A 15,527-nucleotide genomic window follows, 5' to 3' on the forward strand; every position below is an offset into this window, starting at 1 on the left:
CAATGCATTAAAACATTTGGATAGTTAGTGATTGACATAAGCAGACAAACGTACCAGCCATTTTGTGTACAGCAAGATCTCACCATGCTTATGGCAGCATTGGGCGAGTGAAGAATTTGGCTGAGGCACTGGGGTAACTGGCATTCGAATGGTGCCATGGGACCGTTAATGTACAGTGGATAAGGAAATACTTCCTGGTTTAGGGTCTCATTCGACACCTGGAACAGGGCAGCACTGAGCTGGACTTGAGCCTATATAATGAGCAGAGATGCAATCCTGGTGCGGAGCTTGAACCCAGAGGCAACTGTGCTACCAAATAAGCCAAGGAAACATTTCAGCATCTGATCGTTAAGGCATGAAGACCAGCCGAGTTTTACTAATCGGTAGGATATGTCCACAAGCTGCCATAGCACAATGCATAATGGTTGTCAATGCTTGGTGGGACTAGGAATCAGTAGTACAGCACAGAAGGAGGAAATATGGCCGATTGAGTACGTGTTAGCTCTTTCGAAGAGCAATCCAGTTAATCCCACTCCCCTTCCCCACAACACTGCAATATTTTCTGCTTCAAGTATTTATCCAATTCCCATTTGAAGGCTACTATTGAATCTGTATCCACCGCCCTATCAGGCAGTGCATTCCAAATCCTAACCACCCGTTGTCTTATAAAGTTTTCATGTCACCTCTGGTTCTTTTGCCAATCACCTTAAATCTGTGCCCTTTGCTTATCAACACTCCAGCCATTGGAAACAGTTTATTTATTCTATCTAAACATAAGAACATAAGAAATAGGAGCAGGAGTAGGCCAATCGTCCCCTTGAGCCTGCTCCGCCATTCAATAAGATCATGGCTGATCTGATCCTAACTGGCCAATCCACTATCACAGGACTATCTCCTGAATCTAACAGAATTAGACCCATGAAACAAGAGCAGGATCAGGCTACACGGCCCCTGGGCCCTCTCCGCTACCCACAGGGCCATGACCGATCTGAACCGACTCATGTCCAAATTCCTGCCCACTCCCCGTAACCCTTAATTCCCTTTTCTTCTAGGAAACTGTCTATTTCTGTTTTAAATTTATGTAATGATGTAGCTTCGACAGCTTTTTGGGGCAGCATATTCCATGGACCTACCACCCTCTGAGTGAAGTAGTTCCTCCTCATCTCAGTTTTGAAAGAGCAGCCCCTTATTCTAAGATTATGCCCCCTAGTTCTAGTTTCACCCATCATCGGGAACATCCTCCCTGCATCCACCCGATCCAACCCCTTCACAATCTTATATGTTTCAATAAGATCGCCTCTCATTCTTCTGAACTCCAATGAGTAGAGTCCCAATCTACTCAACCTCTCCTCATATGTCCATCCCCTCATCCCCGGGATTAACCGAGTGAACCTTCTTTGTACTGACTCGAGAGCAAGTATGTCTTTTCTTAAGTATGGACACCAGAACTGTACGCAGTATTCCAGGTGCGGTCTCACCAATACCTTGTACAACTGAATTTCAGGATTTTAAACACCTCGATCAAATCTCATCTTGGCCTTCTCTGCTCAAAGGAGGACCAACTGTCTAGCCACGTAACACTAATCACTCTTCCCTGGAACCATTCTAGTACCCTCAAGTCTTCACGTCCTTCCTAAAGTATGGTGCTCAGAATTGGACACAATACTCCAGCTGGGGCCGAACTAATGGTTTATATAGGTTTAGTACAATTTCCTGGCTTTTGTACTCTGCCTCTATTTATATAAAGACCAGGATCCCATATGCTTTATTAACCTGTCCTGCCACCTTCAAATGTTTGTATACAAACACCCCTAGGTCTCTGTTCTTGCAACTCCTTTAAAATTGTACCATTTGGCTTGTGTTGTCTCATTTTCCTTACGAAAAATGTATCTCCTTACACTTTGTGCACATTTTAATGAGCAAGATAAACCCCAATTGAGAATGAAGGATTGTTCAGATGTGCATTTATTGTGGCACCTCGTTTCAGAACAGGCATTCATGCACAATCCTCCAATAGAAACTGTTGTGTTTCGAGTTTTGCTTCAATTAAGTTTGTCCCAGTTCCCGGGTGTTACCTGAAGGGGGTGCTGGGGGGCTCGGTTTTACTTTGTCTTTCACTTTCAGTTTCGGGTTCTGCCATGCAGACAATGTGCTGTAATGTCCACCCATTTACTCAGTAAATAGTAAAAGGTACATTCCGTCTCCTCTATTCATTACTGTTCGGTCAAGATGCAATACTGGCGACGAGGCGGCTGTTGAACTCTCTAGAAGGACAGAGATAGACATGCGAACCTACAGCCGTGATATTGGAAATTGCGACGAGCGGGCCACTCAGCTAGCAACATCAACGGCATTTTGATAGTTGGCTAGCTGCGATGTAGACGGCGGACAGAGTATTGTGCGGGCCAGGCAACTACTGTGAGTGTAGCTACCGTAACTCTGGCCGGAGGAGAAAAAGAATTTAAAACAAAAAGAAAAAAGTCCGTGGACCTTAAAGGGACAGTGCACATTAAAACTATGACGACCTTGGGACGTATTGAAGAGTTCTCTGGGGATAAGGACAGTTCATCGGAGGAATACGCAGAAAGACTGGGGTGTTTCTTTGAGGCCAATAATATTAACAAAGAAGAGAAGAAGCGCTCAGTGTTGCTAAGTGTATGCGGAGCTGCTACTTACTCCGTCCTGTGTTCACTGGTGGCTCCTCGTAAACCGAGTGAGGTGGATTATGCTGATTTGATTGAGAAGCTGCAGAAACATTTTAACCCAAAACCCTCAGAGATTGTGCAGCGTTTCCATTTTCACAATTGTAAACAACAGCCTGGACAATCTATTTCAAGTTACATTGCTGAGTTGAGGAAACGCTCATTACATTGTAATTTTGGTGACCATTTAGACAATATGCTCCATGATCGGATTGTGTGTGGAGTGCTGGACTCGGCATTGCAGAGACAGCTGTTAGCGGAGAAGGCCCTGACGTTCCGACTGGCCGAGGAGAAGGCTTTAGCAGCAGAGGCTGCATCGATGAACACACGTATGCTCCGTACAGAGGCAGCACCATCTCAGGCCGACGAGGAGGTGCACAAGACCACACACGCAGCTGCTGCTGCGAGAGACATGGAGGCAACTAAAGAGACAGGAAGAAAATGTTTCCGCTGTGGGGCTCTCCATGGTTCCACTACATGCAAATTTGTGTCAGCGGTATGTCATTTCCGTAAGAAAAGAGGACACCTAGCTCATGTCTGCATGAAGAAAGCTCAGGCTGCTGCAGCAGAGCCAACACAAGCATCGCAGACACACACCCTGACACTGGAGGACAACGATGAGTAAACAGTGTATACCACGGAAGCTGAGCAGCTACCCCACAGACGGTGGGGATACACGGCAAATGTGATCATGAATGGGGCACCACTCTGCATGGAGGTGGATTCAGGCTCAGCGTGTTCGTTGATAAGTGAAGAGACTTAAAATAGGCTGTGGCCAAGTGAACCCCCGGCGATGGCTCAGGTCAGTGGCATGCTACGGCAGTGGTCCCAAGCTCAACTCCAGCTGCTGGGTATGATTCATGTGGAAGTTAAGTATCAGACAGTCAAGGACACACTTCCACTTTATGTGGTGGCGGGGCAGGGCACAAGCCTGCTGGGCAGAGATTGGTTTGCGCCCCTCCGTATTGAAGTGACAGGAGTACACACGGTACAGCGACAGCCCATAATGCCTATGTTGGAGAACTATGAAGATGTTTTTGGTGAGTTCGGGGCCTGTCGGGGACCACCAGTCTCAATCGAAGTGGACCCAGGGGTAGCGCCTAAGTTCTTCAAGGCGTGACCAGTTCCTTTTGCGTTGCGCAAGAAGGTGGATGAGGCCCTGGATAAGCTGGTGAACCAAGGGGTTCTCTTGCCAGTGAAGAACTCCCGTTGGGCCACCCTTATCGTGCCCATTGCAAAGAAGGATGGGGGCCTGCGAATCTGCGGAGATTACAGATGTACAGTTAATACTGCTGTGTTACCAGATGTGTATCCCTTACCAACAGTTACAGAGCTGTTTTCAACACTGGCTGGAGGCACACTGTTCACCAAGCTGGATCTCAAGCAAGCATACCAGCAACTGGTCCTGGTTGAAGAGTCAGCCGAGCTGTTGACAATCAACACCCACAGAGGACTTTTCTGAGCCACAAGGCTGAAGTTTGGGGTGTCTACGGCTGTGGCAATCTTTCAGAGGTTCATGGACACCCTGTTGGCTGGTGTTCCGGGAGTTCTGCCTTACTTGGATGACATACTGATTACAGGCAAGACACAGGAAGCCCATGATGAGCGGCTGCAGGAAGTACTACGCCGGCTGGCTGAGGTAGGACTATGCCTTCAGAAGGAGAAATGTGTGTTCGCTGCCAATGGGGTGGAGTTCTTGGGATTCCGAGTGGACAAAAACGGTGTGCATCTGACTACGGAGAAGGTGGAGGCTATCAGGAGCACTCCCACCCCAAGAACAAGACCGAACTGCAGGCATTCCTCAGACTGTTAAACTTCTACAGTTGTTTTCTCAAGGGCAAAGCCACAATCTTAGAGCCACTGCACAGGCTGTTAGACCAAGCAACAGTGTGGAACTGGACCTCAGCTCATGAAACAGCCTACAGACAGGCAAAGGAACTGTTACAAGCAGATAAGGTTCTGGCATACTATGATGAAAACAAGCCATTGGTGTTGGTGTGTGATGCCTCACCATACGGGCTGGGAGCTCTGTTGGGTCACATAGAGCCAGATGGCCGGGAAGCGCCTATCAGTTTTGCCTCAAGAACACTCTCAACAACAGAACGTAATTACGCCCAGATTGACAAGGAGGCCCTAGCCATCATATTTGGGGTAAAGAAGTTCAGCCAGTACCTGTTAGGGAGACAGTCCGTCATCTACACAGACCACAAGCCACTCTTGGGGCTCCTGCATCACTCCAAGCCCATGCCCCAGATCATATCAACGCGTATGCTTCGGTGGAGTCTGATGTTGGGGGCCTACAGTTATGAACTTTGCTACAGGCCTGGGAAGATGCTGGCTAATGCTAATGCTCTGAGTCGCTTGCCTTTGAACCGGCCGATGGCTGAGATGCCACCACCCCTGGAGGTGCTGCTACTGGAGGAGGTTCCGGAGGCTCCACTCCATGCCCAGAGGATTGGCAGCCTCACACAGAAAGATCCAGTCTTATCATGGGTGCTATGCTGGCTGCTGCATGGCTGGCCCTCCGAGGTCCAGGAGGAGCATTTCAAGCCCTTCATTCAGAGGTGCCATGAAATGTCTGCACACAAGAACTGCATGCTCTGGGGAAGCCGTTTGGTGGTTCCTGCCGCCGCAAGAGAGGAGGTGCTGAAAATGCTGCATGACTCACACCCTGGGATTGTGCACATGAAGGCATTGGCGAGAAGCTACATCTGGTGGCCGGGGTTGGACCGAGACGTGGAGGAGGTGGCAAAGAGCTGTGAGACATGTCAGCTGACTCGCCATAGCCCATCCAAGGCTCGCCTTCACCCCTGGGAGTGGACCACTCGTAAACGGTCAAGACTCCACATTGACTTTGCAGGGCCATTTCAGGGGTAGGTCTTTTTGATAGTGGTGGATTCTCATTCGAAATGGCTGGAGGTGACTAACATGAGCTCCATGACATCCAGTGCAGTGATCAATGCGTTTCGTTTGCTGTTTGCCACACATGGGGTCCCCGATGTGCTGGTTTCGGACAATGGAGCAGCCTTCACGTCAGTGGAGTTCAAGGCATCTGCAGGCAGAAACGGGATCCGCCACGTGACCACAGCGCCCTATCACCCCTCCTCTAATGGGCAGGCAGAGAGGATGGTGCAAACCACAAAAGAGGCACTGGTGAGGATATCGGTGGGGGACTGGCAAACCAGATTGGCCAGGTTCCTGTTATCACAGCATACCACACCAAACTCAGCAACGGGGAAGAGTCCTGCCAAGATGCTGATGGGTCACCGGCTGGTGACTGTACTGGACCGGCTACACCCGGACTACAGGGATGAAATGCACACAAAGCAAGAGGAGCTGGCTAAGAAGCACCAGGACACCGCCAGGCAGTTCGAGCCATCAGAGACTGTGTTTGCCCATTGCTATGCAGGAGGAGACAAATGGATGACTGCCGTAGTGGAGCAGGCCATGGGTCCCCTGTCATACAGCGTCCGTACACCTGATGGCCAGCTACACAGATGCCACGTAGACCAGCTACGGGGTCGTACTCCGTTGAGAGTAACAGAGACGTCACAGGCTAGGCCATTGTCTCCGTCACCTCTGCCAGGCAGTGACGGCCTGCTTTCTGCAACAACGATGGAAGCCACATCGACAGAAGGTGTCACGGAGTCATCAGCCATAGAGGAAGGTTTTCCTGCAGCTAGCAGTGGCACCCCGACTATGCCTGTCCAGCGGCGCTCAAGTCAGGTTAGATTCCGTCCCAGACGCCTGGAAGACTAAGGGGTTTTATCTGGGGGAAAGGAGTGTTGTGTTTTGAGTTTTGCTTCAATTAAGTTTGTCCCAGTTCCCGGGTGTTACCTGAAGGGGGAGCTGGGGGGCTTGGTTTTATTTTGTCTTTCACTTTCAGTTTCGGGTTCTGCCGTGCAGACAATGTGCTGTAATGTCCACCCATTTATTCAGTAAATAGTAAAAGGTACATTCCGTCTCCTCTATTCATTACTGTTCGGTCAAGATGCAATAGAAACAAATGGAGGATATGTTCCATCAAACCCACAGTAGCCGAAACATTTCCCATGGCCCAATGCAAGGTCAACCTTAAGTCAAGTAATAGAATTACTGAAACTGAATTTCGAACATTCCACATTCTCGTGTTTGACACAGATGAGCTAAATGTTCGACATGCGCTTGTACCGAGTTGAATGAACTTTTGGCTCATCTTCGTCCAAATTCATTGCTTGTGAATCCATGTCATAGGCCGACTAAATTAAGCTACCCATTCTCATCCATCATGTTTCCTCCTGGCTGGCCTCATGTTCTACCCTACGAAAACTTGGTCATCCAAAACTCTGCTGCCTGTTCCCTAACTCGCATCAAGTGCCGTTCACCCATCACCCGTGCTTTCGCTGACCTACAGTGGCTTCCGGTTAAGCAATGCCTCGATTTAAAAATCCCTCCATATCTCTAACCCCTCCAGCCCCACAACCCCCGAGATATCTACGCTGTTCCAATTCTGGTTTCTTGAGCATCCCCGATTATAAATCGCTCAACCATTGGCAGCCGTGCCTTCAGCTGCCAAGGCCCTATGCTCTGGAATCCCCTGCCAAAACCCCTCTCCTTCTTTAAGACGGTCCTTAAACCCTACCTCTGACCAAGCTACTGGTCATCTGCCCTAATTTCTTGTCTTCTAATACTCCTTTATATAAATACAAGTTGTTGTTGGTTCGTGTTGTGGCTGAAATGTCTCAAAATGGACACTGAGGCCCAGCGAGATGCTGAACGCCATTAACTATTCCGACCGATGTTACCTTGGGTGATTTTTGGGGGGAATTCAATCCTATTCAAAGGATACTGCAGTTTCTCCAGAGCATATTGATCGATTGTGCCCATGCTGTTGTATAAAAGGGTACTGCTCAGAAGTACGGCAAGTGCAAAGATCCAGCTGTCGTTCTCCTGATCGCCCTGAAGAAAGCAAACATATTTTGTCTAGTTTTTCCAGTGTCTCAATTACTAAGGAACATTTTAGCTGAAGATTTTCACCCATGTGGTGCAGGAATCCCATTCAGATTCACAGATTAACGTATCCATTACAGTATGCTCAAGCAGGGTTCAAGAACGGCAGCATTGCTCAACTTAGCTCTGGAGAATGATACGGGGCAAACAATTAGTTATGCTCAATTCCACAGTAGAAAAGCTATAAAAGGAGTCAAAGATAGTGCTAGACTGGAAAAGGACAAAGTTCAGTGAGATAAAAGGAGATTCCCCTAATTAACTAAACAGCAAGTTAGGAAACTGGTACAGATCATTGGGAGATGTTCAGAGTAATGTACAACATAACATAAGAAATAGGAGCAGGAGTAGGCGATCTGGCCCTTCGAGCCTGCTCCGCCATTCAATAAGACCATGGCTGATCTTCTACCTCATCTCCAGTTTCCTGCACTATCCCCATATCCTGGGATTCCCTTAATATTCAAAAATCTATTGATCTCTGTCTTGAATATACAGAACGACTGAACCTCCACAGCCCTCTGGGGTAGAGAATTCTAAAGATTCACCGCCCTCTGAGTGAAGAAATTTCTCCTCATCTCAGTCCTAATTGGCCGACCCCTTATTCTGAGAGTGTGACCCCTGGTTCAGCCAGGGGGAACATCTTCCCAGCATCTATCCTGTCAAGCCCTGTAAGAATCTTGCATGTTAAGGCTAAAATGGTGTACAACGTTTGGCGGATAACGAGATTAAGTGGAGATATTACTTTAGCCTCAACTGTTATCATCGCAATAATGCAGCGGGGAGGTGAAAAGGGAATTAGAGTATAAAGAAATAAAGGTCTAGATAGAACGGGAATATAAATATTCTATTTTCTATTTGCCTTGTGCTGTGACAGATAAATATTGGGCAGTGGTTTAACAAATTGTGGAGCAACAGCACAAGTGAACTACAGGAGAGTGTGAAAACAGTTAGGGGAAATTGGCTTAGAAAGAACCCAAGGTGGATCCATGTCAGATCACAGCAGCACTGGGTCAATCCTTGATTATGAATGTCTGCCTTTGGACTAGACACCCGCCAATAAAATACCCTTGTTCAAGGGTGGGCACAAACTAGTTAATTGTAGGTCAGTTGTGGGCAAACCTTCAATCCATAACTCAAAATAGAACTAATGAGCATTTAGAAAGGCAGGAGTCGTACATGACAAATTGTAGGTGTTTTTAGCAGTAACCGATTGGATAGATGATGGGAATTCAGGAGAGAGAGTATATGGATTTTTTGATTCATTCCAACAGGGGTCTCAAGTGATTGGATAGAAAAAAAGCAATAGAGCAAGTGGCAGGAAGAAACGTGCCATTATTGATGAAAATTAGGTTGACAGACAGAATGGCTGAGCTGGTGCACCACAAGTCTATGCAGGAACCCCATTTGTTCGAGAATTTAGAATTGACAGGACAGTCTCTGAATGTACAGGGTTATGCAGCGAGAATTGTTTCAGGAAGACGAACAGGTGGGGAATTTTGCAGCATGCACCCATCACCAGCCCTTCGTCACTGGCAGCATCCCAAACCTAAAACGGGATTGCATGAATCATTATCCGCCTCCCCAGCCCATACCTGTTCTCAACCACGGCAAAGTTTACAAGCAGAGTCGGGACTCTTTTCGGATTTACGAACTGTTTAGTTTCAGGGGAGAGTAATGAATTGTCTTCAGAGTTAGAAAGCGCAAATCTCCGATCGCACATGGAGAGCGTGATATGCTTGATAGGAAAACATGTACAAATTGCCTTCGCTACATCCCCCAGTCCTTCTGTATCTAACAGCACCATGGAATGGCTCAGCTTGAGGGGGTGAGGCACGCACCACATCCAGATCCCCTTGGTATGAGACTGAACCGTCGACCCAAGGGAGAATCCTGGATCAAACGTCAATGTGACAATATATATTAAGCATGAATATGCTGGGCGAGTTCAGATACATTTTACACATCAAACAGGCTGAACAAATCTCCACATTATAGAATATACTCCAAATGCCACGACACTAATGGCGGTAATTCAGAAGTTAATTATTTGTGAGGAATGGCAATAGTAATCTAGGCCTAGAGTACAAATTTTGTGCAAAGCTCATTTTCCTTAATGCACATAGGGAAAGTGCTGCAGCGGTCACAGATACCCAGACAACAGGAAAGGTACTTACAATTTTCATTTTAACATTCAACGCATTACTGGACTTAATTCATCAAATCCGTCTGATTTTATTATGCAAGGGGCGCAGGATATGAAATCAAGACCAAATACGGATGCAATGAGCACCAGTGGATTGTGTTTGGTGCAATAGGTATTGAGCAAGACGATCAATTTTCAGTCAGTAAACTTAAGCTGGGGGTTCGCTAAACTTTGAGGTGAGGCGAGCATTACAGCGGAGCAGATGTGTCGTAACATGGTTCAGCTGGGCAGCATGCAGGAAAAACCTGAAGGCAACAGGAAGTGACGAGTTGGCTGATTGGTGCAGAGCTCGCTTCTAAAAAAGTCGATATACAGATGAGCACAGTAGGAGCAAAACGGGTGGTAGGTACAAGAGGAACAAGTCAACAGGGTGGACTCAGATTGGGAGTGGTAAACACGTTGGGGTCGATTTTCCTTAAGCTTTCGGGAAGGAGGCGGGACTACAACTTTCGGGTGGGCTCAGCAGGCCAATTAAGGGCCACCCGGCAACAGGTGACGTCACAGACTGAAATTTCATCTATCAAGAGTTCTTGACAGATGAAATATCAGTGTTTCACAGCTGTTTGAAGCTGTCAAACACTGACAGTCTGAATTCTAACCTGAGTCCTTCTACACAGACTCAGTTTGAACGATCACCGGCAATGAAAGCTGAAGGCTGTCACTTTTGACAGATCGCAGCCATTTTGCTTTCAGTTCCGGCTGAGTGATGGACTCCCGACGCCGAGAGGAAGAAAGGCTGTTAAGGTAAGTACAGGTAATTTAAACTTCTTTACACACTTTAGACACACCAAACACACTTACCTTTGCACTTATGCACCCATCACTCACCTGAACACCGACATCGTGACCCCTCCAAGTCCTTCAACCCGACGGCCTGACTGCTCTAACCTGGCGTGGTTTGGAGCCATTGGGAATCCCACATGAAACCCCTCAAAATAGGGATTAGGCTAAAAACTGCCTGTTAACTACCTGTTAACAGGCAGTTAATTGGCACTAATCCCTTCCCACCTCGGGTCGGCGGATCCCAGTGCGGGACGGGTACCCGCCTCCTGTGAAACTTACGTGGGGGCGGGTTTTGGGCGGGATGGTGTCGGGACCCCTGAATGCGGGATTTTCCCCCCCACACGCCTGAAACCCCGCCTGACGGCTCCAGGAAAATCTACCCCGTTATATCTGTGTATACGACATGAGACGAGAACGTGGAGTTAGAATCATAGAATGGTTACTGAACAGGAAGCCATTCGGCACATCGGGGCTCGGCTCTCTACAAGAGCACTTCAGCTGGGCCCACTCCCCCACACTCCGTCCTTTCCTGTAGCCCTGCATTTTTTTCCCCTTCAGGTACTTATCTAATTCTCGTTGAAAGCCACGATTGAGTCTGCCTCCACCACCCATTCCAGATTCTAACCACCTGGGTAAAAAAAGTTTTTACTCATGTCGCTTTTGGTTCTTTTACCAATCACCTTAAATCTGTGTCCTCTGGTTCTCGACCCTTCCGCCAATGGGAAAAGTTTCTCTATCTACTCTGTCCAGACCCCTCCATCTGATCATCTCTCAACCTTCTCTGCTCTAAGGTGAACAACCCCAGCTTCTCTAGTCTAGCCAGGTAACTGAAGTCCCTCATCCCTGGAACCATTCTATTAAATCTTTTCTGCACCCTCTCCAAGGCCTTCACATCCTTCCTAAAGTGCGGTGCCCAGAATTGGACACAGTACTCCAGTTGAGGCCGAACCAGTGTTTTTATAAATGGTTGATCATAACTTCCATGCTTTTGTACTCTGCCTCTATTTATGAAGTCCAGGATACTGTATACTTTAACCACTTTCTCAACCTGCCCTGCCACCTTTGACGCCTTGTGCGCACAGTCAGATTTCCTCTCCTGATTGAGGTTAGTCAATGTTGTGGCTCTTGTGGCCACGTAATGTGGTTATGACTCGAGTTACCTTGGGCAAAGAGCATCATGAGCTTAAGAGCTCAATAGTGAGGTGAGAATTCAGATGTGCCATGTGCTATTTGAAACAGGCAAAGGGAGAATAGGCAATATTGAGTGGCGCAGGGGGCAGTGTTACGATTCAAGGGCACGAGTGTTCTAGAACAGGAAGGGTGGGTTGCTGCACATGTCAAACTGGCACCCAGCATAGAACTGCAGAATGGTATAAATAGCAAACTAAGTGGTGAGAATAGCGGGAATGAAAAGACTCATCTTGGAGTGAAAGGGTGGGCTGAAACCCACAGTCAAGCAAGATAGAGAAGGAAGAGCACCACGGAGAAAATAGTCTGGTTAAATTGACTGTAGAAATGCGCATATCAAACACATCGGCATTTGAAAGCACTGATGACCTTGCTAGATTCGATAGAAAATTCAGTTCAGGCAGGCAGAGTAATTAAACCCCGCTAGATACAACGTTCAACATACACGAGAAAAGGCGGATGTCAAGGAGCATGCTCGAAGGTGGTCACCCAACTCTGACTGAACGGAGAAAGAGAGCTCTGCGAAAACATCGCTTATCTGTTAGAATTTTCTCGGCACTCCCCATATAATTCCGAGAAGTGAGAGTTCACAGATTTCATATTGAAGGGAACAGATCAATTCTATCAGCAAGTTCCAGAGGAAACTGGATAATCCTTTAAGACAAGATATTGAGGGGTGTAAGTGAGTGGCCTAGAAATTGAGTGGGGTTAGCGCCCATTTTGAGGCGCTAGAGGGCCTAGCGCCGCAAGTACAGCCGATTGAGAAATTCACTTGGGCGCTGCCATCGGCGTTAGCCGGTTGCGCTGTGCCGGCACCGATGATGTCATCGGTGTGCGCAGCGTCCCGGTTGCCGTGGCAACGCGCCCGAACGCCGAAATTGAGTTGCGGCCGCCTCGCCCGTGGCAGCCGCAACCAACGATTTTTCAAAAGTTCGCTACGGGTCTTAGCGCCGGCGCATCAAGGTCGCGCGGCGGCCGGCTGCTTTCCCGGTGGCCGCCTGCCCGCACCTCCCTCCCCGGACTCCTCCAACACCCCCCCGCGGCACAGATGCGTGTGGGCCGCGAGCCCGGCACTTCTCCGAGGTGCCGGGCTCATTTTTCTCCACAGATCAACGGCCAGCGGTCGGGTGCAGGCAGCTCCTCCTTAACGGAAGGAGGAGGCCTGCACTTCCCCAGCCTGCCGCACCGCATCGGGTGCCGCAGCGGCGGATTAGCGCCGCAATGCGGCAGTCAGCGCCCATTGCGAGGCGCTGACACCCTCCAGTAGCGCCGGCAGCCGTCTGGGCGCGGCGCTACTGAATTTTTGGCGCGCGCAGGGGGACTTAGTGCCGGCGCTAAATTTCCGGCGCTAAAGCCCTGGCGCGGCGCCAACTCAATTTCTAGGCCAGTGACTTCTCTTTTGAGCTCGCCAGCTGGACATCGATTATCCTCTTTTGTACAATAAGTTTCGAACTGCTAGAGTTCTGACCTAACAAGCGAACGTTACAGCGAGCTACACCGCTTGCACCCAACAAGCTCGTAAACCGGAATTGAGACTATGGCAAGCCTTGTAACACAAGGGCTTGGTGATTTATAAAGATATTTATTAACACCCCACCAGCTGGATATTCCCCCTCCACCGCTGATCCCTACCAAGTGCTCAAAGGCACCGGGAACAACCCCCGTACCGTGCGCTTTTCCTGCTAAACGGTTCATCAAGTAAGACTTTCCTATTCTGTAGAGTCCGACGATCGCCACCACCACCACGGGCTCATTGTTACTGGCAAGGCTCTCCATGGCTTCCAGATTTACCCGCAGCAAGCCATCCGAGGTGTTCTCAATGAAGCACACGGGAGTTTGCATGTAGAGGGCAGAGGCCATTTCAGGCAAGCTAGTTAAGAAAATAAAAGATGTTTGCATTTATATAGTGACTTTCACGACCAGGCGTCCCAAAGCGCTTTACAGCCATTGAATTGCTTGAAGGGTAGTCATTTTGTAATGCAGGAAACGCGGCAGCCAATTTGCGCACAGCAAGCTCCCGCAAACAGAAATGTGATACAATGACTGGTTTGTTTTTCCGAAGTTAATTTGAGAAATAATTAGCCAGGACACCGTGGAGAAGCCCCCTGCTCTTCAAAATAGTGCCGTGGGATCTTGTACGTTCACCTGAGAGCAGAGGGGCCTCGGTTTAACTGTGCATCCGAAAGGCATCACCTCCGACAATGCAGCACTCCTTCAGTATTGCACGGGAGTGTCAGCCTAGATTTTTGTGTTCACTCTTCTTGCTGTCAATTTAAAGTGAAGCATGTGCCCCCTTTTTAATGGGGCACCACCAATAGGGACTGTAACTGAACCAAAAATTAAAAAGGAAACTTGAAATCAAATACTATCCCCCTGGGTAATGATGCACTCGACTCCCTCCCGGTCACAGAAGGCCTCAAGCGTGCTGGTGGACACGATGTGCTCCATCTCCAGGGACACCCGGGCGCGAATGTAACCGCAAAAAAGAGGGGCAGGCAGGCTGAACCACACCCTCAGATTTTTGTACTCAAGTCGTTGCAGTGGGACTTGAACCTACAAACTTCTGACTTGGAGGCGAGTGCGCTGCCCACTGAGCCACTGGTCGACACGCTGATGGCGTAGAGAATTGTAAAGGCATTTAATAAAGCGGCGATGCATAACGTTAGAAATAATAGTTTGAAATAATTTGTTTAGTGCAATTTGTTTCATTAATACATCTTATTGGGTTTAAATTGGTTAGGCAAGCTAATATGGTAACTGTGGAGATCGAAATTAAAGTTCTTCTGACATTAATTTACATACCCATCCCAAAAGCCAAGTTTCCCTTGGCTGGGGCGTCTAGAACCAGGGGCCACAGCCTCAGGATAGACAGTAGGCCATTCAGGACGGAGATGAGCAGAAATTTCTTCAGAGGGTGGTGAATCTTTGGAATTCTCTACCCCACAGGGCTGTGGCGGCTCAGTCTTAGGGTATATTCAAAACAGAAGTCGTTAGATTTCTGACTAGTAAGGGCATCAAGGGATATGGCGAGAGGGCCGGTGAATGGAGTTAAGGCAGAAGATCAGCCCTGATCTCATTGAATGGCGGAGCAGGCTCGAAGGGCCGAATGACCTACTCTTATTTATGTTCTTATGAGGATTACTTTAATTGGCTTAACTAGGATAAATATCCCTAGCAGAACCGACGGCGTGAAAGCTCGATTCTAAACACAAACACTAGTATAGACCAAAACCGAATCAACGCACGCATTCTACAGATCCTTCCTAGCATTTAGAACCAGAATGGTGCATAAAAAGTTGGGTGGCATAACCAGGTTATGTACCTTTAAAACCAGTAATTCCATTGACAGCAATAGAAATCCGCCAAAACATACAATTGCTTGTCGATAAACAACACCTGCGGTGGAATACTGACTCAAACCAAAGAGATTTGTTAAACCAGTGACCGCCCAGAAAGCGATTATAGCAATTAAGTAACAAACACGATTCCAACAACAGCAAAAAATACGACTCGAGGAGACCAACAATGCACCTACCTTCAACACAACCGATTAAACTTTAAAATCCCGGAACCCGAGGCAACCTTTTCCCAGCTGCAACGAAACAGCACAGCATTCGGCCGAGACTTTCATTCCCATGGTTTTGATCAGCTGGTGGGGAGTGCGT

General features: G+C 48.1%; 1 pseudogene; it reads right to left on the minus strand.

Moving 5' to 3' along the window:
* Positions 1-13,722, minus strand: part of LOC147109892 (guanylate-binding protein 7-like) — a 44,615-nt pseudogene extending 30,893 nt beyond the window's left edge.
* Between the last annotated feature and the right edge of the window lie 1,805 nt (positions 13,723-15,527).

Source organism: Somniosus microcephalus, chromosome 12, assembly GCF_052327205.1.
Source record: "Somniosus microcephalus isolate GS21.2 chromosome 12, FLI_Smic_1.0, whole genome shotgun sequence".
NCBI classification, from domain to species: Eukaryota; Metazoa; Chordata; class Chondrichthyes; order Squaliformes; family Somniosidae; genus Somniosus; species Somniosus microcephalus.